General features: G+C 41.3%; 1 long non-coding RNA gene and 2 other non-coding genes across 3 annotated transcripts; 1 reads left to right on the forward strand and 2 right to left on the reverse strand.

The window, feature by feature from the left end:
* Positions 1–1769: 1769 nt before the first annotated feature.
* LOC146710457 (5S ribosomal RNA) lies at positions 1770–1888 on the reverse strand. The gene has a single exon (XR_014920324.1). It is a non-coding gene; the product is annotated as a 5S ribosomal RNA (ribosomal RNA).
* Positions 1889–2247: 359 nt separating this feature from the next.
* On the forward strand, positions 2248–2366 carry LOC146710458 (5S ribosomal RNA). The gene has a single exon (XR_014920323.1). It is a non-coding gene; the product is annotated as a 5S ribosomal RNA (ribosomal RNA).
* Positions 2363–8226, reverse strand: LOC146710459 (uncharacterized). Its single transcript, XR_014920252.1, has 4 exons — positions 7878–8226; positions 4513–4645; positions 4026–4090; positions 2363–3172 (listed from the first exon to the last, which is right to left on the reverse strand). It is a non-coding gene; the product is annotated as an uncharacterized LOC146710459 (long non-coding RNA).
* Between the last annotated feature and the right edge of the window lie 15791 nt (positions 8227–24017).

Below are 24017 nucleotides of genomic sequence, written 5' to 3' on the forward strand. Positions count from 1 at the left end.
TTTGTGTGTGCGTAAAAAAGATTTGTATGTGTAAAAAAGATTTGTATGTGTAAAAAGAATTTGTGTGTGCGTAAAAAAGATTTGTGTGTGCGTAAAAAAGATTTGTATATGTAAAAAAGATTTGCATGTGCGTAAAAAAGATTTGTGTGTGGACTTAGAAAAAAAACCCCTGCAAGTTACAAGTACGAATTTTTGACCCTATTTTTCTTCCCTTCATCTGATTGGTCAATGTCATGTCAATCACAAATGTAACAATCCAATCAGAGAACAGATGGGTTTGGCTGTCGAGGGGCGCTTTTTTGAACTGCAGTTCTTTGAAGGGAATAAATGCCCTTTTACATGCCAACCCAGCGTTTTCCTTCATCACCACGAAGGAAAACAGTCTGTGGTCGTCCGAGTTTGGTGATTTTTATGTCACAGAGGTCTACGTGTTTAATACAGGGACTTCCACAGCCTTTTCAACAGCGCTGCGGACCGCGGGGTGGGGGCGGGCAGTGTTTTGGAAATGACAGTCTTTATTACAAAGCTTTCTTCGTTATGAATTAGCATACATGTTTTTATTGAACATTTGAAGAACTAGCAAAAAAAACAAACTCTTGTAGAGGACATAAAGTCAGAGATAAAAACGACAAGGAGCAGGTGCATCTAGTACAGGTAGAGCTGCTGCAAAAACCCACAGAGCCCAGCAGCCAGCGTAACAAATTCTGGATCCTTTGCTTTTAGTTAGCAGTTAGCATTAGCAGCACATCCTGCGTCCGATGTGAAAGGACTTTTATGCTGCGCACTGTGACTCACAGCAATGGTCCTGGGTCAGCCCTGACTTTGTGTTAAACTAATCCTAAAGCAATAATGTTATTTCTAACCACTGATATACCACAACTTTTACCAACAACCTTTAATGTTTTCCATTTCAATCGTGAGCTGTGACCTCCAGAAACAGTTGAGCAAAATGAGACTTTCCTTTTTAAGATGATTTAAGAATCTTCTGTCATACTTGCCATAGCAACCTTTAACAACCAAAGAGCCACTTGGATCACGGCTACGAAATGCCGTTGCAACTTTGCCAGGACGGCGGCTCGCAAGGCCTCCCTTGGTGCTGCATTACAACCGCAACAAGGGAGGCGTCGACAACCTGGACAAGGTCGTGAGCACGTACAGCTGCAGGAGAAAGACCTGCAGGTGGCCCGTGGCCCTTTTCCACAACATGGTCGACGTGGCGGCCTACAACGCATTCGTGCTGTGGAGGGAAATTCACCCCGACTGGATGGCGGGCAAGCTCAACAAACGACGGCTCTTCCTCGAGCGACTGGGCAAAGCGCTCGCGCGCCCCATGCTCGAAGCCAGGGCGTTAGCGCGAGGACGGGGAGGAGGCCGAGTCGCGGGCCGAGGTACTGCCACCGAGGCCGACGCTCGTACTACTCGCACCGCCGACGCTACGCCACACGACTCCTCTCCGGTCAAGAGGCGAAGGTGCCGCGTGTGTCCCAAGAGCAAAGACGTCAAGACCAAGATCCTGTGCCACGAGTGCCGAGTGTACGTGTGCACCAACTGCGCCGTCACGTACTGTCCCAACTACGCCGCTTCACGCACCGACGCTCCCCAGACGCCGCCGACGTCGTAATAACACAAGCGCCCCTCGGGGGTCCTAGCGACCCCCACCCTAATCATCATAATAACACACACGCCCCTCGGGGGGTCACCACGCCCCACGCCCCGAGAACAGGCGGGCGCACAAGGGTTAAACTGTCATTTGTGTCTTGAAGTGCAGAAGCTTACGGCACCTGGTATTCCCAGGCGGTCTCCCATCCAAGTACTGGCCAGGCCCGACCCAGCTTGGCTTCCGAGACCAGACGAGATCAGGCGTGTTCAGGGTGGTGTGGCCGTAAGCGAGGGACTGTTTCAGAAACAGCCTCTTTATACATGCTGTGATGACACGGTCGTGCTTACGTTTTTTTATGTCCTGTATACAAGTTGAATTCTCCAAAGCACAAAAATGTTGGACTTCCAAATGGTCCTAACACACTGTGTGCTCTCTGTCACTTTAACACTGTGCTGTGAGAAACTAACATGTGTTATTATGGTGACGTTACCGCGGGAAAAGCATTTTTGCAGCTCAGTGTTGACGCTGCAGTTCACAACAAAGGTTTGCATGTTTTCGCTGTAACATGTGAAGCTTAGCACAATACTATATTTTAAAGTGCGTGACATTTGCCAAGTATAAAAGGTCTTTTATAGCGGGCTTCCCTCGCTTACGGCCATACCACCCTGAACACGCCCAATCTCGTCTGATCTCGGAAGCTAAGCAGGGTCGGGCCTGGTCAGTACTTGGATGGGAGACCGCCTGGGAATACCAGGTGCTGTAAGCTTTTGCACTTCCACACACAAACTGCAGAGGGCGCCGCTGCTCACTCAGTGGAGGCAGCTTCAGGAAAAGCTTCATGACAACGCTCCTGATTGTATTTCGCTTTTGTGCAAAACAAAATAACAAGAACGAAATATTTAGGAAATACACAAACTTATTTATTCTGTAAATGTAGAAAATGTCTGTGGCTAGTCCGTCTGGGCTCAGTCGAGAGGAACTTGTTAACCTTGTAGTGTGCAGCGGGCACAGTGTCAACCTGACACCCATGTTCACTATTGTAGTCTGTTCAGAGAGCTACGCTTCCACTGCTGTAGATATATTCATAGCACTCTGTAGATCTGTTTACCTCACACCGATACATCTGTATATATGTAGTACATCTGTATATTTGCTCTTATTGCACTTACTGATAAGATGCAAACTGTATTTTGTTACCCTGTATTTAGACATGTGTAATGACAGTAAAGTTGAATTCTAAATGCTAAACATTTAAACAAAAGCAGCTACACAGCTACAGGAAAAGTTTTTAGAAGTGATTTTTAAAAGGCCAGTAAAGAGAGCATGGAGACAGATGGAGGATGCCAAATCCACTGAATCTACACGCTTCCTGTTTCCACCTCATCCTTCCAGTGCTCTACTATACTCCCTGCTCTCTCTACCACAACTGTCTTTGAACTTGCCTGGGCCAGGTCTGAGTCCAGCTTTGCAACTCCAGCCAGGTCACATGACACAGGGGTGTGCTCTGATGTCAACAGGCAGGTCAGTGGAGCCCTCTGGTGATGGATTTATGGCAGTGAAGCAGGAGGAGGCCTGAGAACAGACAGCAGGCTTAACTAGCAGGACAAAGTAGCATGTAGTACTTGAAGGAGTCATCACAGCCAATCAGTTCTCAGGAAAATGGAACATCACATAAATATTTCTCTTCTTTGATTTTCATCAATGTATTTCCTTTGAAATTTAAAAAAGTAATTTTTTTTATTTTTTATTTTGAAATATTTCCTTCTGTCAATATCTCTGCCTGATTAGAAGCTCATAGGCAGTTCCAGTCACTCTACAATAAAATAATGTAAAGGCTGCCCTCTCTGCCATCCCACTAGCTGACCTAACTGACACAAGTAAACTGTGCTAAGATACTCTACATGGACTGAGGTTCTTGGCCACATACATATAGATTTGTGTGGCTGTAGAAATCATGCCATGAAGCTCCCAGCGCACATTTTTGATGCTTCTGTTTGTGGCAGAGGAGGTTTGGAGCTCGGCAGAGCCTTGGTGGCTTTTACTGACTATACACCCCTACCCATTTATTATGAACTAACAGCACAACTGTTTGTGATTTTTTTCTATATTACACTTGCATGATTTAGATTTATACTTATGTGGCAGCTATTCACTGGCCTGACAAAGTTATTTTAAATGATATCATGTCATGAATAACACAAGTTATTTTCCATGAAATTGAAAAGTGAATGAGATGTGCATGTAATTTGACATATTTTGTTGTTTTGTGTGTGTGTTTGTCTGTATTAAATTTTGACGTGTATCTGAAAAACACAATTTTGAAAACACTGGAAAGACCTCAAGACATTTTTTCTTTTGCTTACTATGTAAACAAAAATTCCCACCAATGCTTTTCAGTGTGAAATTTCGTGTGTAGAGAAAATACCTGTGCCAGGTTGTCTCCATCTAGTGGTGAATAACGCATTACCACTACATCAGGTGAGTTTCTCTCTGTGCACAGTGACACAAAACTCATTTAACAACATAAACTATTTAAAAAATGATGTAGGCAGATCAAGGCAATGTTACAGATTCAGTAAGAACAGAAGTTTATTGCAATGCTTCAAATATGCAGGGCGTCACACTAACACAGTTGCTTATGTCCAGCATAGCACTGGGGCTAAATCCAGACCTGAAATCTTTGGAAGTTTCACTCAGTAACAGCACCTTTTTAATATTATTGACTATATTTTATTGTCACAGTTATAAAAAATGTCAAACATTATACGTTAGCTAAAGGTTGAAGTCACAGAGCTATACTGAACAACAATGCAATTTGAGTTTTTCTTGTTTGTACTATATATTTGATTTACTGTAAGCAGCGGGAGTAAAACCTAAAGAAAAAAATAGTAAAAATGAATCTCTGCTCTTACAGCTTTTATTGTGCCGTCATGTCTCCTTTGGAACTGTCCTCTTGCTCGTCTTTTGGATGCTCACCTCTTCTTCACCTTTCCTGTTCCTTTCACTAAACTGCTGCACTCTCGTTCTCTGCTCTCGCCTCCTGTTCTGGTTACAATTAGAATGCAGTCAGCATGTGCCAAATAAACTTGCTCCAAATCGATCATGTTTGATATGATGATGAAGTTTTTAACATCTTATTTATCAACTTATTTGATGCACTGTATCAATCAATTATTAAACAAATATCAGACTGTAGAAACGCCAATAATAATGCACTGAGCAAGTTCATGCCATAAGAGCTAAATGGCCATAAAAGAAAATCCTGAATGCCTGATACAGGACAGGCCAACTTTGAATGGAGCCACAGATGGACATCAGTCAGCTTTCTGCACTTTCCACCTGATCACATCTGTCCTCAAAGTCATGTCACTTCCTCTGTGGTTCATTTATGTTTCCTTTCACATTTGCAGTGACAATAAATTTAGTGACATAGTGCACACATTATTTCCTATGGACTGCTGGGTTATCTTGGTTTATTTAAGTTAGTATTTTTAAAGGTGCAGTGAGTCATTTTTTAGGTATTTGATAGAAAAAAGCATCTTGTACTCATAAATAAACATAGAATAGTGGATAAAAATGACACATTGTTAAATGTGTCATTGGTCACTGCTTAATTTCCTCATTATTTAAGCATCACTCATCCTTAATATGTCATTTATAAATACAGATATACGTTCTTAGAAAGAACCACTTCTGAACCTAATCTCTTTACTCCAAGGAGCTTTTGTGAGTTATCGTTGTGCCAGAGGAGGAGGGCATCCAATACTTCTTTCATTTCACCTGAGTTCGCCTGTGGGAAAGCAAAGCGCCGAATACCCTGACTATTTCTTTGAATTCAGGAGTACTAGTGAACTAATCTTGAGTGATTACTGAATTATCTGAATAAAGCTAATGAACCAGAGAAATTCTAAACTCTTAAACATCCCAGAGATATCTGAATTTATGTCTGCACCTTCACACTCCAGATATGAAGGATCATACCTGTTTTACCTCCGGTGTTGTGCCAAAAAGTGATCGTCTGACAAAAACTGATTTCCAATGTCTTTACTTATATTGGTAAATAGACTTTAGTGAACATGATTTACAAAAGGCTATATATCAAGTTTAATAACGACCCATTTTTTCAAGTATATTTATAACTCTGTGTTATTGTAACTATATTAAAACCAACCCAGTCCTTTTGGGACACTTAAAATATGTTTAGAGAACTATTATTATATTTGTTGCAATTTCTGCTGTCCTCTTGGCCAGATTACTCTTTAAAAAAGTAATTTTAATGTCAAATGAATAAATACGAAGTAAAAATCACTGCCAAAAAGTGATTGCAGCTTCTACCTTGTGACAGGAATGTTGTTTGTGGCACAAGATGACTCAATATCACTCATGAGGGACACATATGACATGTTTCACATATTATAGACCAAAAAGTTGTCTATAGCAGTTTATCCCTCCTGTTATGTTGCGGGTCAGATTGACCCAGAACAGAAGAGATGTCACATGTCATCTGCATCACTGCAGAAAACGAAAAAAATCTAAATTATAAAAGAAAATTGTAAAATAATCAATGCCAGTGTTTCCTACACTTTTGGATGAGTAAATTTGCCCCGGGTCAAATTAACCCAGAAGCATAACTGTTGTTCCTGGAAACCAACATAACAGGAGGGTTAAATATGATCAACTGGTTTTTGACAAATACCGAAAATGAGTTTATGGCAGACATGACTTTTTGACACAACACTGGCTAACTGACAAGACCTAGTTATAAGCTAATATTACGGCTGAATATTATTGCACCTAACCTTAGGCTCCAGTATTCTAAAACTCGCACTTCCCCTCTGATAAACCATATGATTATGTAACAAATATGTCAGCTTACCAAAGAACAGAGGACAATTTATTCAGGGTGTGACAGCACTTTACCACCTGTGTCCAATAGGGCTGGGTATCGTCACTGATTTCTAGAATCGATTCAATTCCGATTCGATTTAATTCGATTCGATTTAAATCTGGGAAATTTTGACAGTCAGAAATATTATAATTCAGATCAGTACATTTACATATTTTTGTATCAATAAAAAGGAAGCTGACACACGCAAGACTTTATCACAGGTGTAAGCATCACAGCAGATGCCTTTGTGTCAAAGTAGCTGAAGATAAAACACAGAAAAACATGAAGGTTTTCCTGGCCTGGGATTTTATAAAAATATTCTGCAGTACATCAAAAACGAAAGAAAACCATTAATCAACATATGAACATTACCTCTGAAGTTACAGCAGTTTTATTAGAGACATGTTAAACGTTTTGCATTTTGAATAATTTTAAAAAGTTTAAATTTGTTCAGTATTGAACAGCAGAAATGAGGTTTTCTTTTCGGAAGAATGTAAAAGGGAAAAAAACAGCGGCCGACAGCCTGTAAACAGCGGTAGACTTGTGCGTAACAAGCAAGCGAATAATGAAGAAAGGGAAACTGTTCGAGAGAGAGAGAGAGAGAGGGAGAGAGAGAGAGAGAGAGACAGAGAGGGAGAGAGAGAGAGAGAGAGAGAGAGAGAGAGAGCTGTGCATCGCGGTGGAAGCAAAACAGTAAAAGTCAGAGTGAATTCATGACGATTTTATGTGAAGCGTTTGGATCTTCTTTTGCTGCTGGTTTGGTCAATATTGTTTGGAGAGAGATCAAACTAACAGCTTTAGAATCGGCGCATAAAGGGCGTGAACACAAAACGCGGACCCGCCGACAGATCAGAATCAGCGAGCTGTCGGCTTTCAGCCCCGACTGTGAGAAAGGCGACATCTCACTGATTCTGATCTGCGGGTCGCGCTGTGTGTTTAAGTCTATGTGCAGAATCTGTGTACCTGCTCTCATTTACTGTCTTAACTGTTTGGTGGTTCTTGAAATTTTGTGAGATGTCACCAGAGATTCTGGCATTTTGGACAAAATAAATTTATATTAAAAAATCGATTCAGGATTTTAATGAATCGATTTTACGTTATCCAAGCCAGAATCAATTTTAATTGATGAATCGATTATAAAAACCCGCCCCTAGTGTCCAACATATAATACAAATTTCTGGACTGGAGCACGTACATCGTTAAAAACTCCAGGACTTCATCACAGCCTCTCTCACATCCGCTTTACATGTGTAGTTTACAGGAAACTTAAATAACACTGGGTGAATATGTTTGTAGCAGGATAAAATTAGGGTCCCTTATATGAATGGGATTTAAACAGAAGAAAAATATTGGCATCAGTTACCAACACTTCACTCAATTGAGACTCACTTGTGTTTAACACTGGAATATGTGAACATATTACTTATTGAGTCGTTTCTCAGTTCATGGGTTGTAAAACCGCAACATCCTCCATCCGTAGTAAGAGAAAGCGTCTGTGGCAATAACCAAAATGTCTCCATACAGCCTTTGTGAATAAGAAAATATTTTTAAAAAATCTTTTTAAAATGTATAGAGCTAAATATAAAACGTGTCTGTGAGTCCTTCAGTCCAAATACTCGAGGTCGAGGAGAATATATAGCAGCCGCTGATCCCTCAATGGCACCAGTAAGACGGCAGGACAGCAGGGCCTCTTCCTCAGCAGAAGTCTCCTCCACTGCTAGCAGGAGAATGACACACGAGTATTTTAAAGGTACTGCGTGTACAGATATCACCGCTGGCTCACACAAGCTGCTCTGACACAGCTACAGACCTTGGCTGTGTCCCAATCCAGTGACCGCACGCTCCTGAGTACGCATTTTGAAACCTATTACGTCACAGCGACGTGACGACGGCTGTCCCAATTTGAAGTGTACTCCAAATGCGCCGTCGATTTCCCCAAATTTGAAGTGTGGTCCACTGTACACTTCGTGGTCCCATATATCCCACAATTCATAGCGCGGTGGTGGGTGTGGATAATTTTGCCGAAAAACACGGCAGAGGGCAGAAGCGGAGCAGCCGAAGAGTAAACTTTCAAAAGTAAGTTTACTGTATATGATGTCACTTATTTATGTGCGAATGTTTAATAATGAAGAACATTAAAACATTACTGTTGGCCACATGTCGGCAAAGTTATGTGACATTAGTTGTGAATGTACTAACTTGGTTTTACAGCCTTTACTTTAAAATATACGCCGTTAGATAGTCGACCTTAATCTGACAGAGAATGTGATGATTTTGTGGATAATTAAAGTCAGTCATATATCCACAAACACAACAAGCTGAAAGTCAGTGATGCTGCTCGGTTTGCAGTCCTGAACATCACGGCACAAGCAGGATTCACTGCACTGTTAATGTTAGCTGTGTTATATTGCTGCCTCTGTTCGGTGGTGTCGAGCCAAACGGACTTTAACGTGTGTTTGAACGAGCTGACGGTTCACTCGTTAAGCTGAAAGAAAGATGCTTTAATCACAGCAGTCACACATGTGTCCACTGCACCATCTGGAACTCTTCTTGTTTACACTCGTAATAACACAAACACTAAATCCTGCTTCTCTGGTGCTGTTGTGTAGCAGTGTGTACACCTGAGACTGTCACCTGTCTGTCTGTCCTGCACTCGCTCTCTGTTTCTTTCTCTCTGATTGTGGAATAAAAGTATGAACGTGTGTTTATAAGTTACACTTGTGTTTGAATCCTGCAGCTTATCACACATTTGATTTCCATGTGTGACGACTGCAAGTGTCCAGAGTGAGGACAGACTGAGGGACCCACTGCTGCACATCATCTGTGAGGCTTTGCAGCCCTGATGATCCACCAGGACAAACTCAGCAGTGTGTGAGGAAGAGGAGGAGGAAGAGCCAGCAGCAGCTGACAGATGGAGAGAATAGACAGACTGTTCCCTGTTTGTGAAGGACTGCTAGGAAAGTTTAACAGAACTGTCTGTGCTGAATCAGTCTTATTAGGTAATGTTCAAATAATGTTATCATCCCAGTGTTTCCAGTGTGGGAGAAAGTACTCAGGGCCTTCAAGTTACACACCATGAAAGGCAGCAACAAGTTTAATGTTCAGAAACCTAAAGTATGTATCAGCAGCAGAATGGAGCTAAAAATAAATGTTTGTTTCAGTTCTATGAAGCTTTGAGTATTTTGGATCAGTAGCTGCTGTGTTTGTTGCATCATATTGCTGTAACTGTTTATATGCTTTATACACTCAACAAAAATATAAACGCAACACCTTTGTTACTGCTCCCATTCCCCATGGGATGGACGTAGAGACCTAAAATTCATTCCAGATACACAATATAACCATCCCTCCCAAACAGTGGTCACAAATCAGTCCAAATGTGTGGTAGTGGGCACATCTGCCATATTGAGATAATCCATCCCACCTCACAGGTGTGCCACATCAGGATGCTGATCTGACATCATGAGTAGTGCACAGGTGTACCTCAGACTGCCCACAACAAAAGGCCACCCTGGAATGTGCAGTTTTTTGCGCTATTGGGGGTCTGGGGACCCAGAACCGGTCAGTATCTGGTGTGACCACCATTTGCCTCATGCAGTGCAACACATCGTCGCATGGAGTCTATCAGATTGTCAATTGTGGCCTGTGGAATGTTGGTTTTCTCACCCAATAAAGGAATATTTCATATATCAGTCGACTCTTCATTCTATCAGACACAGTTATCACAGCTCGTACATTTTGTTTTTACACATGTATGTAAGCATTGAGCCAAATGTAATAATGCCAACATACTGAAGGAACAACATTTGTCTCTTATATATGATACATCTATATCAGGGGTCGGCAACTTTTCTGATGACGAGTGCATCTAAAATTTCCTCAGAAGTCAATGTGCCATATGATTGCATTAGCAATAAATTTAATAACGCTCTATATGAACAGTTACACACTATATAGAACCACTTTATAGGATTATATTTGTTTGCAGATGCTGGCAGCTGTCAGCGAATAGTTATCAGCTATTTTGAAACAAAAAAAACACATTTTATCCATAACAACAAATGAACTGTACAACAGAAAATACAAATGCTGTTTATGGTCTCCTCACAACAATGATAAGAAAAATAAACTGGGCCAATATGGCATGTTTGTTAATACAGAGACACACATGTTAATGTGATCTCTGGTCTCCCACTCAGAGACACGGGTCTCCCAGTGTCCAGCATTCAGAGGCTACCTGAGGATTCATGTGAGAGAAAATCTGCTCACACAGACATGTAGAGCCAAATACTGTCAATAAGGCCTCTGCAATGTTCTGAAGATAGTCAAACTTGTCAGGTAGTGATGTCCAGCAGGTGAACATGCAGCTCCATGAACACACACAGCTGTGGATTCCAGCTGCTTCGATGTTGCATTAACTGGCATTAACTCAGCCAGTTAATGTGAGACAAATCCAGCTGCTCATTAAAGATTTCTGGTTTGATCAGAAAATAAAACATTGGTCCATACACCTGAAAGTCCCAAAAACACATTGTGAATTCTGTCTCGAGTCTACGGATGTATCCGTGTATCTCCGTGGTGCTGATGCTGCGCTGAGCGCACAGCTGCTGAAGCTTTTGAAGTGTCGGAATGTAGAAAGATAATAACGTCCCTCTCACCAGTAGGCTAAGTTATTTTAACCCAATTACAAGTTGAATCTGATTGTTAGGGTTGTTAGCTAAGATACCGTCATTAAGAAGCGGCACAACTAATGTGTCTATGTGAGCTGATTTGCGATGTGCACCGCTGGTGCGGCCATTTATTTTTTAATGCACCTTCTCAGATTAATTCACTGCGTGTCGTGCCCAGGGCTGGACTGGGACAAAAAATCAGCCCGGGCATTTTGACTAGAGACCGGCCCACCAGGTATTATAGGAAAACCATAAAGCCTTTGAATGAAAACAAATGCTGTTGTGACAGTGATGTACAGTCTTGTTGGTATATGTATGATTTCTATACATTTTACGTCAGATAAAAACTTTGGTTGTAAGCTTCAGATAATTATTTAATAACAGCGAGACATTTTAAATGAGAATAAGGAAGTATTTCTTTGTGCCCCCCTTTCCCTGTTAATGCCCTACCTGGCCCCCTGGCAAAGCTTTGCTAGACCCGCCCCTGCATAGTTACCAGCTGTCGGCTACTTAGAAAAGGATCCTGGTGTTATTTGTCTCTCAGAAACAGTTCATAACTTCCCTTCAACTCATTCATGTCACCTGAAAGGTAAACCTGTTTCTCCATCACCTGTTCAGCTCTGATGATTCAGTAAGGACATCTCCTGGTTTCATCTTCATGTTTCCCTCTCACCACATATCCAAACCAACATCAGCTGATAGTAGAAATTAATATTAAATAAATTCTAACAACACCCGATCAAGCTTAAACGTGCTGCTGTTGTTTAGAGCGACATCCGCTGGTTTCCTTTTTCTGGCGCAAAGTGAGCGATAAACAAACAAGAGAGCCAATCAGCTGATCATTGATCAGATTCATGATTGAAGTAGAAACAGGTGAGGGAGGGGGAGAGAATGAGAGAAGAAGAGGCAGCTGACAGCGTAACGACAGAATAAATCCAGCTTTGTGTCTTTTTCCTTTCTAGCTGAAGTACGGTGTTCTGACAAACCATCCTACTTTGGCAAAATGTCCTACCGTAAGTAGTTTATGCACATTTCTGCTGTCACAGAAAAATTCCAGCACAAATTTAAGTTGGTATGACAGTTTGCCACTTAACTTTGCCCATCAGAGTATGCTTGTAGCTCATATTCACAAAGGTAGGATGGTTCGCCACTGAATTTTAGCTGTGAAAATATGCTTCTAGCTCAGATTAACAAAGGTAGGACGATTTGCCACTAAATTTTAGCTGTTAGTATGCTTGTAGGTCACATTCACAAAGGTAGGATGGTCTGGCACTTAATTTTACCCGTCAGAATATTTTTCTGGCTAATATTCACAAAGGTAGTACGGTTTGCCACTTAATTTCGTGTTGTGCGCATGCGCAGAAACAATGGGTAGGATGGTTTGTCAGGTAGGATGGAACGGGACAAACTGCATTCCTTTTCAGCTCAATATGAAACGCGTAATATTTTCTCTGAATGTGGGACGATTCCGTCTTTTTACGGGACGGTTGGCAACTCTACTAACTATCAGTAGTATCATAGCACCCACCCAGCTGTATAGAAACTCCATCATGCTAGCTAGCACGCAGTACGAGTTATTGTAACTGACTGTAAAAAGTCAGCACAACAAAAATAAAACTCCACCTAAACTTGGTTTATATCTGACCAACATAGACTGCAGGTCATAACTTCTTACCTGAAGTTCAGTTCACCTGACACTCGGACCGGCGGCCGCCTCGGGTCTCTCCTCTTGCCTCCTCTTCCCTCATCCACCTGCTGGCCTCCACCACCTGCTAATGTCTGTGAAGGTTCTCAGTCATCCAGGTCATCGTAGTCAAAGGAGCTTGCAAAGAAAAGCGTCTGGACTTCTTTAAGTTACTTGAAGACGTTTCACCTCTCATCCGAGAAGCTTCTTCAGTTCTAAGGTCAAATGGTGGAGAGTCCCAGATATAAACCTAGTGGGAGTAACCCCCCACAGAGGGACAAAAGGACCCCCTGATAGGGCTGGGCGATATGACCCAAAATTCATATCTCGATATTTTTTAGCTGGATGGCGATATAAGATATATATCTCGATATATTTTTTTAAAGCCATAAAGTAAGAACAAAAAGAGAGTTCTTAGTCAAAGCTGTGTCCCAGATGTCACACAGGCACTTTTATTAACATAGAGCAGATGTACATAAATTTACTCAAAAATAAATTATGAGCATTTATTAAATAATAATGCTCCATAAATAAAAGAAAACAATGTTGTTTTTGTGCATAACAAAAAGCTCACAATTGTGCAGTCAAAATGTAAACTAAAAGACGCTGAGCACAATAACAAAGACAGATTTCACAGCTGCTCTGTTCCCAACTTCTACTGCGTGACTGACAGCCTGGAGTTTGAAATCCGCTTCGCAACCACGTCTCTTAACAGGTGCCATTTATGGTCCTTATACACAGTAGGGTAATATTACGTTGAAGCACAGTACGTATCACTCCGCGAGGCTCAGCCGTAATGCTCCGACAATCCATCAAGCGGTGCAGCTCCGTAGCTTACTAAAGTCGTACTAAAACATTTGTGACAGATTGCTGAGCGCCGTGTTCCACATAAAATCGGTTCGCGGCCATCAAGCACAACCAGAATTCATACATAAGGCGCGCTGTCAACTTTTGAGAAAATGAAAGGATTTTAGTCCGTGCAGCACCTCTGGGCTGCATGGCGTTAGCGTGGTTAGCTCGTTAGCGTGGTTAGCTAGCTAACGTTTCTCGCGGTTAGTATCATGGTTGCTAGGCAACCTGAGCAGCGCGACGACTGCCAGACCGTCCCATTTCACAAGCCTCTCATTTCCGCACTTCTCGTACTTCCTAGTACGCGCCGTACGTAGTACGCGAACTGCGCGTACCCCGAAGCGTGCGGTCACTGGATTGGGTCACAGCCCATGTGTGCTCATAGCCCCTAAACAACAGTGCAGTCTGCTAGTTCAAATGCACAACAACATAAATTACAACTTACTGTACAATGAACACACATCGCTCACTGAGTTAGGTCATTCTTGCACCTTTTTTAAAACACACCCCTTTAGCTTACATCTTGAAAGTAGTGCAAGCCATATGGGTTTATATTCCAAACAGTGACACACGAATTTGATCACCGAAATCCGCTTAACATGGCTGCTAATTTTCAAGCTTACTACCTTATTCACGGTTAGCACACTAATAATAATCATTATCCACACATCATAACATAACCAAACGATAACATATAGAAAGAAGCAATGTACGTATAAAACACAAATTCTTACCTAGCAGGAGAATAAATAATCAGTATTTTAAGGCTACTGCATGTACAGATGTCACTGCTGGCTCACATGAGCTACCTCTGAGAACCCCACAGTTTACTCCCCAGCTGACTGTCGCGAAAGAGTCGTAAATCACCGGCATTGTAAAACTTTAAATTATTCCAGGGCATGTTAAAAACAAAATACCAAACAGATGGACTGGATATTAAACGGTATCAAACGACTAAATGAACACAGGGTTACAATTACATTCTACCATCGTCACATCGAGAGTTTATTCATTAATCATCAGAGTTCAACAATGTGACATCCAGTTGAAAACAACTTCAGTAACGCCAGCAAAACAGGCTAACAGTAAATAACAGCACAAAAACAGCCGTGCTTATCGACAGCTCGACATATCCTCAATCCGGTCACATTTTAACTGTCCGTTTTACAGCCTCTTCCAGAAAACGAACGCTTACGCGGTACACTATACACATATACAGTATATTGATTTTATTTGGTTTTAGAGTTTAACCTGAAATCTTTTGCTGCTGAGCAGCAGAGCTCCAAAGCGTCCCCTGTAACCATGGTTACGCAGAGGCAACGGTGTTCCAACTCTGACGTCACGGAGGAGAACTTATTTTAAACTGATACCTGGATCAGCCTGCAACGTTTTCTGGCACTTTTCTGCTGAGATCCGGAGCTCGACGCCCTGGCACCCCGGGATAAGATGAGTTGCTGTGTTTTTCACGGAGAAAAAATAGTTAACACGGAATAACGTCAGTCTCAGATGGAAAAAAAAAAGATGCAAGCAAAAGAGGACAGCAGATTGAGAAGAGATTTCTTCAAACGGTAAGGAGCTTCTACCAAGTGATATTTGATAAGGTTAAAACTTCAAGCTTAAATCTAATGTCCAGATTCATGCTAAACTTTTCTGATTACTCAGTGAATCTGTTCATACGTTGCCGTTTTAAGCTATTAATTTCATGGTGACAAATATCTTTGACAAAAAATGCAGGATTAATTAAAGGCTATATATGACTGCTAGGTTAGGAGCAAATACTTAAGAGAGAGAGAGAGAGATTTTTGCTCTGATAGAAATCTTTATTAATATTTATGGGAAATGGGCCTCTATTAGATTGTTTGTGGCCAATACAATAAATTGTCTCCTGGCTTTCAAAAAAAAAACAGATTTAAAGTGAAACAAATATTTCCAAATCATGGAATGGTGCTGACATTATCACTCATTCCATATTGTTCCTAAGGTTTGCAGTCTTTCTCTACTTTAACTTTTGAAGTTGCGTGTACACATAGGGCTGCTCAATTAATCGAATTTTAATCACGATTACGATCTGGGCTTTCAACGATCATTAAAAATGACTGAGCCGATTATTAGCCCCTCCCTCATTTATCCGCGACACCTTAAAGGCCGTCTGTGAAAATATTGTTGGGCATAAACCGGTCCGTGGCGCAAAAAAGGGTGGAGACCGCTGATTAAGAGGACCCGAGGGAAGCTCGGAAAGCTAAGCAGAAGTTATTTGGAGAGGAGAGTGACTGCCGTTGGTTGAAAAGAGAGTTTAAAAAAAAACAAACTTCAGTGGTGTTGCACACTATTTTATATTATTTTTTAGTCATTGTTAACCCTTTAAAGCCGGTCAGAGCAGCACGCTCCGTTTTGCGTAACTATTTTTAAATCCCTGTAGAACCTGAACCGTGTAAGCTAGCGCAATAATTTGTTTTGCATATGAAACCAGAGGAGTTGTACTTACATCTGATGCCATCAGCTTGTCCTCGGTCACGGTTTCGTTCCACATATAGCTTTGCAAAAATTGCATAAAAAGCGCTTGCAGGAACAAAAACATAATATTCCAGAAACAGGCTTTGCAGTTCCTATCAGCTGTTCGTAACACTTCCCACAGTGAAATGATGCACATGCTGTTTTCTTTGCAAATTTGCATCATAGGATTGTTTTTTGTTTTTCCTGCAGTATATAAAAATTGCTGTATCTCCGAAATAAAACTATGAAGACACTCAAAATAAATTTCCTGTTGTTGTAAACTATTTTTTGCAACTTTATTGTATTTAAAGTTTTGAGGGATAAACCTCTTAAATTTCTCCAAGTAGAAATATATGTAAACAAAACAAAAACGATTTTCAATTTTTTTTGTAGTTTATTGCACTTTTTTGCAATTTATGTAATTACTATGGACTTAATGCATACATATTATTAAAATATGGGCTATAACAGTTGTATTGATGTATAGCAACTTGAAATGCTCCCAAAATGGCACTACAGCATGTAAAAAAAATAAATAATATAAGCTCTGGTGGACTTGGTTCTATAGTAGGTCTTAAAGGGTTAAATAAATATCGTCAAATAATCGTGATCTCAATTTCAGTGAAAATAATCGTGATTATCATTTTTGCCATAATCGAGCAGCCCTATGTACACATATGCTTTAACTGCATATGTGTACATGCATGTTAACTGATGTGTGCTTGTGTGGTGATTTGAAGTTACGGTGCCTTAAAACATTAATCATAGTTCTTGAACTTTTACACATTTTGTCACCTTACAACCACAAACAAAATGTGTTTTTTATTGACCTTTTCTATGATAGATTAACACAAAGTAGCACATAATTGTGAAGTGGTATGAAAATAATACATGGTTGTCAAAATTCTAAGCAAATAAATTTGGAAAAGTGTGGCATGCATTTCTATTCAAACCCCTGCTCTTCATAGAGCCACCTTTTGCTACAGTTACACCTGCAAGTCTTTTGGAGTATGTCTCTACCAGCTTTGCACATCTAGAGACTGAAATATTTGCCCATTCTTCATTGTAAAACAGCTCAAGCTCAGACAGATTGGACAGAAAGCGTGTCTGAACAGCAATGTTCAACTCTTGCCACAGATGCTCAATGGGATTTAGGTCTGAACTTTGACTGACCCTTCTAACACATGGATATTCTTTGATCTAAAGCATTCCATTGAAGCTCTAACTGTATATTTAGGGTCATTGTCTTCCTGGAAGGTAAATCTACATCCCAAGCTCAAGTCCTTTGCAGCCTCCAACAGGTTTTCTTCCAGAATTCCCATCTATTTAGCTCCATCCATCTTCCCATCATCTCTGACCAGTTTCTCTGTCCCTGTAGAAGGAAAACATCCCCACAGAATGATGTTGCCACCACCATGTTTCACAGTGGGGATGGTACGTTCAGGGTGATGAGCAGTGTTGGGTAAGTTACTTTAAATTAGTAACTTAGTTACATTACTAGTTACTTCCATCAAAAGTAACCCAGTTACTTCAAGTTACTCGTTACTTTCAAAGTAACTAGTTACTAGGGAAAGTAACTTTGGTTTTACTCAGACTTCTCTTGTTAATGTGTTGCTAACTGGATACCCAGCAAGATTGCCAGTCTTCTAGCTTGCTTACTTGCCACAAGTGCACTGTGCCACCTACCAAAGGAAAAAATAATGTGCATATTTCCACGAGAGAAATCCCACGCCTGGACCGTTGTTGACCGCCGCCATGATTCTAGTCTACGTCACAGAGTCATGTGCGCTTTTTACATCCAACACAAAAACTGCAGTCGTAGTGCTTTCGATTGTACTCAGAACTCATAAATTCTGCCTTCCGAATAGGAAGATGTTGGTAACACCAGACTGCAGATGCGCTGCATACAGGGCTGGACTGGGACTAAAATCAGCCCGGGCATTTTGACTAGAGACGCCATTATTGCAAATATCATAAAGCCTTTGAATGAAAACAAACACTGTTGTGACAGTGATGTACACTGTCTTGATGGTATATATGTATCAATCTATCAATCGTTTGTTGTAAGATTCAGATAATTATTTTTTAAAAGCTAGACATTTTAAATGAGAATAAGAAAGAAAAGTATTTCTTTGTGCCCCCCTCTCCCTGTTAATTCCCTACATGGCCCCCTGGCAACACTTTGTTAGACCCACCCCTGCACAGTTACCAGCTGTCAGCTACTTAGAAAAGGATCCTGGTGTTATTTGTCTCTCAGAAACAGTTCATAACTTCCCTTCAACTCATTCATGTCACCTAAAAGGTAAACCTGTTTCTCCATCACCTGTTTAGCCCTGATGATTCAGTAAGGACATCTCCTGGTTTCATCTTCATGTTTCCCTCTCACCAGATATACAAACCGACATCATGACCAGCAGCTTTACAGCTGTGGCTCCAGCAAACATCAGCTGATACTAGAAATTAATATTAAATAAATTCTAACAACAGCTGATCAAGCTTAAACGTGCTGCTGTTGTTTAGCGCGACATCCGCTGGTTTCCTCTTTCTGGCGCAAAGTGAGCGATAAATAAACAAGAGGGAAAAGCCATCAGCTGATCATTGATCAGTTTCATAATTAAAGTAGAAACAGGAGAGGGAGGGGAGAGAATGAGAGAAGAAGAGGCAGCTGTGCAGCGTAAACACAGAATAACTCCAGCTTTGTGTCTTTTTCATTGTAGCTGAAGTCCGGAACAAACTGTGTTCCTTTTCACCTCAATAAGAAACACGTAATATTTTCTCTGAATACGAGACGATTCTGTTTTTTAGGGAACGGTTGGCAACTCTAATAATTAACTGTATGAACAAAATAAAGTTCAACATCAGTAACATAGCACCACCCAGCTGTATAGAAACTCCGTCATGCTAGCTAGCACGCAGCACGAAAAAGTCAGCACAACGAAAATAAACTCCACCTAAACTTGGTTCATATCTGACCCAGAGAGACTGCAGGTCATAACTTCTTACCTGAAGTTCAGTTCACCTGACACTCGGACCAGCGGCCGCTTCGGGTCTCTCCTCTTCTCCCTTTTCCTTCATCCACCTGCTGGCTTCCACCACTTGCTAATGTTATTGAATCTGCGGAAGCTCCGCGACAGCCACCACACGAAGTAACGAATAACGAGCCTATCTAAATCCCAGTAACAAGTAACGCGTTCCCGGTTTTGGCATAATAACTAGTTACCGTGCTCGTTACCATAATAATAACGTAGTTACTGTAACGCGTTACTTAATAACGCGTTAGTCCCAACACTGGTGATGAGCAGTGTTATTTTTCTGCCACATGTAGCGCTTTTCATATAGGCCAAAAAGTTTAACTTTGGTCTCGTCTGATCAGAGTACCTTCTTCCACATGTTTGCTGTGTCCCCTACACCAGGGCCGTGCAGAGAGGTTTAAAGGGGCGGGTGCTCAAAGTTAAAAAGGGGCACATTGAACCAGGTTGAATAACAACAACACACATTCATCAAGAATCTAATATGGGAAGGGCAGGGCTGTGTTGGTCTGACACTGTAGACATTAAAAAGTCCACAGGAGAGATGGTAGCTGATTAAACAAGTGTCATGAGATAATAACAAAATGCAAAGATTGGTGACAGCGCTTGGAACCATAAGGACACAAAAACTGTGAGAAATAATTTAGGCTCTGCCTGTGAATCACTCTTTGCTTCTCTTCTTCCTTCCATCCCATCATTTCATATATCACTCTCCACTTGCTGTCTATCTGAGAACAAGGCACAACTTGCTATTGCAATAAACTATAATCTAATTATCCACACCTAACAACTCCAGCACTTAATCTATAATAAAATGATGACAGAAAAATGTTATAGCCCTGCCTTTAGTAGCCTCACACAGCTCCTGCTGTTTCCTCCTCATGTCCTTACCAGCCATGTCTGCACAATGTTATATCATGAGTAATATTTTTTTTTAAATCCATCTAAATAAAACACACACATGCACGCACACACAGTGACATGTTAGACCTTCTTCAGAATACTGTATATACTATGGGCATCATGGTGCTGATCCAGAATCCTTACATTATTATTTATTACTAGAGCTACAATAATAAAGCAAAGAGGAGGGGGAAGTAATAAATATGAAATAATGTATTTATGATGATTCCATTTGTTTCACTATCCACTCTGTGCAGGGCAAAGCTTATTACATCTTTAAACTGTAGAGATACAATCATTTTACTGCTGTAAAATCCAAATTTTGTCATATTTAAAATATAAATCTAATATAATCTGCTTCTTAATGTATGTTCTTTAAAATACAGCGTGTGTTTTTTAATATATTATAATTATAATAATGCATAATTATGTGGACATGCATATTAGATGGTTTTTTAGTGAAATATAATCCCTCCAGAAAGGCAGGAAAAGCCCGGAAACTTACTTTAAAACTAAATATGTTCCCTAAAACGGTGACAGAGCTACAGACCCATGACAGCCTTACACAGGTAGCCAGCAGCTACGACCAGCACTACCTGTGCAGTTAATAAAAGGACAGGTAATGTTTGTCGCGCTGTTGCACACACAGCACGCTCGTTTGTTTCAGTTCGTCAGTTGCAACAAGACAGCTTACCAACGTGTACGTAATAAGCTAATACTCCTGGGTGCTACACACTACAGTGTGCGCTGTACACCTACTTACTGGTTTTGTCGCATCAGTCTGTGTCTCTGAGTTAACTTGTGTTTCTCCTACAGCTCCGGACCGCTAAAAATGCGCGTGCTCTTTGTGAGCTCGTTCCCGTCTCGTAACTAGCGCGTTCTGCCGTCAAGGGCGACCATTGGTTAAATGTGATCATGTGACTGGTCCGGGTTTTTTCTTCTTTTCTTCTTTCTTCCACACGCCTGGTGGGCGGTGCCACCCGATCACAAGGGCTGGCAAGGCTTTCGGAGCCTGGGGAGCGGACACCCGCACAAAGGGTGGCCAGGCGGCCCGGTCCGGGTTTTTTCTTCTTTTCTTCTTTCTTCCACACGCCTGGTGGGCGGTGTTACGAGTTCAAAATATTGGGGATGGAGACAAGATGAAAAACCAAAAGAACAACACTGGTCCGGTCGGGTTCAGTCAAACAATGATTTTAATGATCACACGCGTGGGAGATAAACACCGTATGCAGACAGCATCAGATCTCAAAATGGTGGAGCATTGCTCAAACTCTTATAGCTTCTGGTCCTCCCACCTTATCATAAAAGCCTAAACATTCACACTCTCTCTCACACGACGCCTAAGCTACGACCTTGGCTCCCTCTTTATCTGCTCCTGCTGAGATGGAGCAGAAAACTCCAGCATGTTCTGTTCTCTTCTAATCAGACAAATAAGGCGATGACTTTCTGCGAACAGTATTTCTTATAACTTAGCAGTATAATGCATCATAAAACAACATCATTCATTCACAGTAAATCAGCAGTCTAAGGTAATGCAAATCAGTCTAACAAATGCAATAGTTATCAGCTTCTTCTAATTCAGGAGAATAATGCAAACTAAAACTACATAATAATTCACAATCTTTAATTAGGCATAAAATAATATTATAACCCAACATTATATTTGACAATTCCCTCTGTTGAGCTCTGGATTCTCCAGAGCTCACCTACACCCTGCAATCCAGTGTGGCCGGGTCCATTTCGACTCACTCCTCCGGCCCTTTGTCCCTCTGTTGGGCGAACCATGTGTGAGATGACCTCTGTGTTTGCGCGGTTCAGATGCAAGAAAAAATTATTTTTACAACAGTAGCAGGTACAGATGACACTCCCCAGGTCTCCCACAGCTTTATCTTGGTGCTACCTTATACCCTTCAGACGTCTATCCAAGGAGCTTTTGACCTTTACTTTATTGCTGCAGCCACCAGTGTCGTCCAGTCGGGTGGTCCTTTGCTCTTCTTTCTTCAACCTCAGGGGTTAGACAACCCTTCAGTCGTTGCACAGATCAGGGGATTATTCTGCCCCGATTTCAAACAACAATCTGTGTATCCTCCGGTCCGGTGTATCCTCCAGAAAAAGGAACAGGAACGTGTCCCCCTTTTGCCCAAGAGCCTCTCGAACCTCATTGGTTTGGTGTTCCTGGATTTCCGCCAACCCCTTCATGGTTATCGCTGTGTTTATGGGATCCATCCTTTCAGGTGACTAATCGGAGCCCAAACGCCATGACACTTGGACCCAGTTGGTATCTCGGCCATCACTGTGTCTGTCTCCGCTGCAAAGGATCCTCGTATATTTGTGACCTCGTCTGGTGTCTGTTCCTTTCTCTGTAAGAGACAGAAAACCAAAACACCTCCCTGCCTAGCCCTAATAATCTAATGTTGTTATCTATTGACCTTCCAGTGATTCAGAATTGATGTAGAACACTGAGAATGTCCCAGGGACTTATTCTAATCATATCCTATGTGTGTGTAAGCGTGTTTGCATTTAGCCCTCTGCACTCAAGGCGTTTCCTACACTTTATCAATCCGGACCATCACGCCGAACGAAGCTTATGACCTTCAAAAGACCGAGTGCCAACTCATTATAAGCACATTTGCAAGGTGTGTAAGAGAATTATTAGAACCACTCATTTTAACAAACGGCATCAAAAACAAATTAGCCATTCATAAACCCAACATTTGCCCCCCCCCCCCCCCCCCCCCCCCAAAAAAAAAATTCAGTTCATTTCAATGATTCAATGATGAAAAATGATTTATAAAACCTTTAGGGTCACTATTAGCTTAAATTCACCAAAGTAATTAAAACACAAATGAAGTCATAGAAATGTTCATATAACCCTTGATTAATGTTAATACTCAACTCCCCCCCTGTTTTGACACATTCCCATGTATTGCGACTATTAACTCTTACAGCACGGGATATTCCTAATTTGGTTCAGGTGAATTGATAAACTTTGTGAAGGCAATTAACACACACAGTTGTGTAGATGTTCCCGTCCTGTTGTCTCGGGATGCGTCACACTGCCTTGTCTGAGGTTAGCTTCTGTTTCTGGGGATGAGGGGATGAGTGGTTAAGTGGAGGGGAGTGTACTCCCTTACCTTTTTCAAGGTAAGCTAGGCTAGCCTCCTTATGTGAGCTTTTCAAGTGCATTTTAAGGTTTGTGGGATTTTTTACCGTTTTATAAATCTCCCTCATAATTTGTCTCTTTCCACTACAAGATACTTGCTTTAAACAAAACACAGTCATATTCAAAGTAATCCCAAATTGAACTCTGTTGCTCTCTCCCAACCTTTTCCTGACATGATTCTGCACGAAGACGAAGCAGAAACCAATGTCGCCAACTCCTCACAGAGGGGAAATCGCTATTGGTTGCGCTAAAAATCGCTAGAAGTCGACAAAAGTCGCCGAATGACGCCATCGCCTAGTTTTGCATAATTGGTCATGCTAACCTCATTGTAACCCAAATTGTTGGAGAGAGAAATAATATCGTGGAAGTGACATAAAGTGGGTAAAAAAAAATATCCTAACTGCATTTAGAGTCTATTTAGAACTACAAGTTAAATTTGTTTTGCCATTATTGTTTGTTGTTTTTTGACACAATTCCAACCTTGCTCCTTCACCTGGGCTTGGACTGGCAAAAGTGATCCGAAATAGGCACTCCTGTGGAGTTACTTCGTGTGTGTGGGTTTATAACTAATTTTAAACCTTGTGATCCATAAAACAGCATAAGAGTAAAACGGTAAAACAAGAACTGACTGCGTTATAGCCCCGCTGCTTGTTGAGAGTAAAAGTGATACGCGCTATCACGTCTTTTGTTAAGGGGTCTGAAGACTTACTAAATATAGCGACAAAGTCGCTAAGTTGG

Source organism: Copadichromis virginalis, linkage group LG4 (genome assembly GCF_057382275.1).
Source record: "Copadichromis virginalis isolate Kocher_CV1m ecotype Utaka linkage group LG4, C_Virginalis_male_GT1.1, whole genome shotgun sequence".
In the NCBI taxonomy this organism is placed as follows: domain Eukaryota; kingdom Metazoa; phylum Chordata; class Actinopteri; order Cichliformes; family Cichlidae; genus Copadichromis; species Copadichromis virginalis.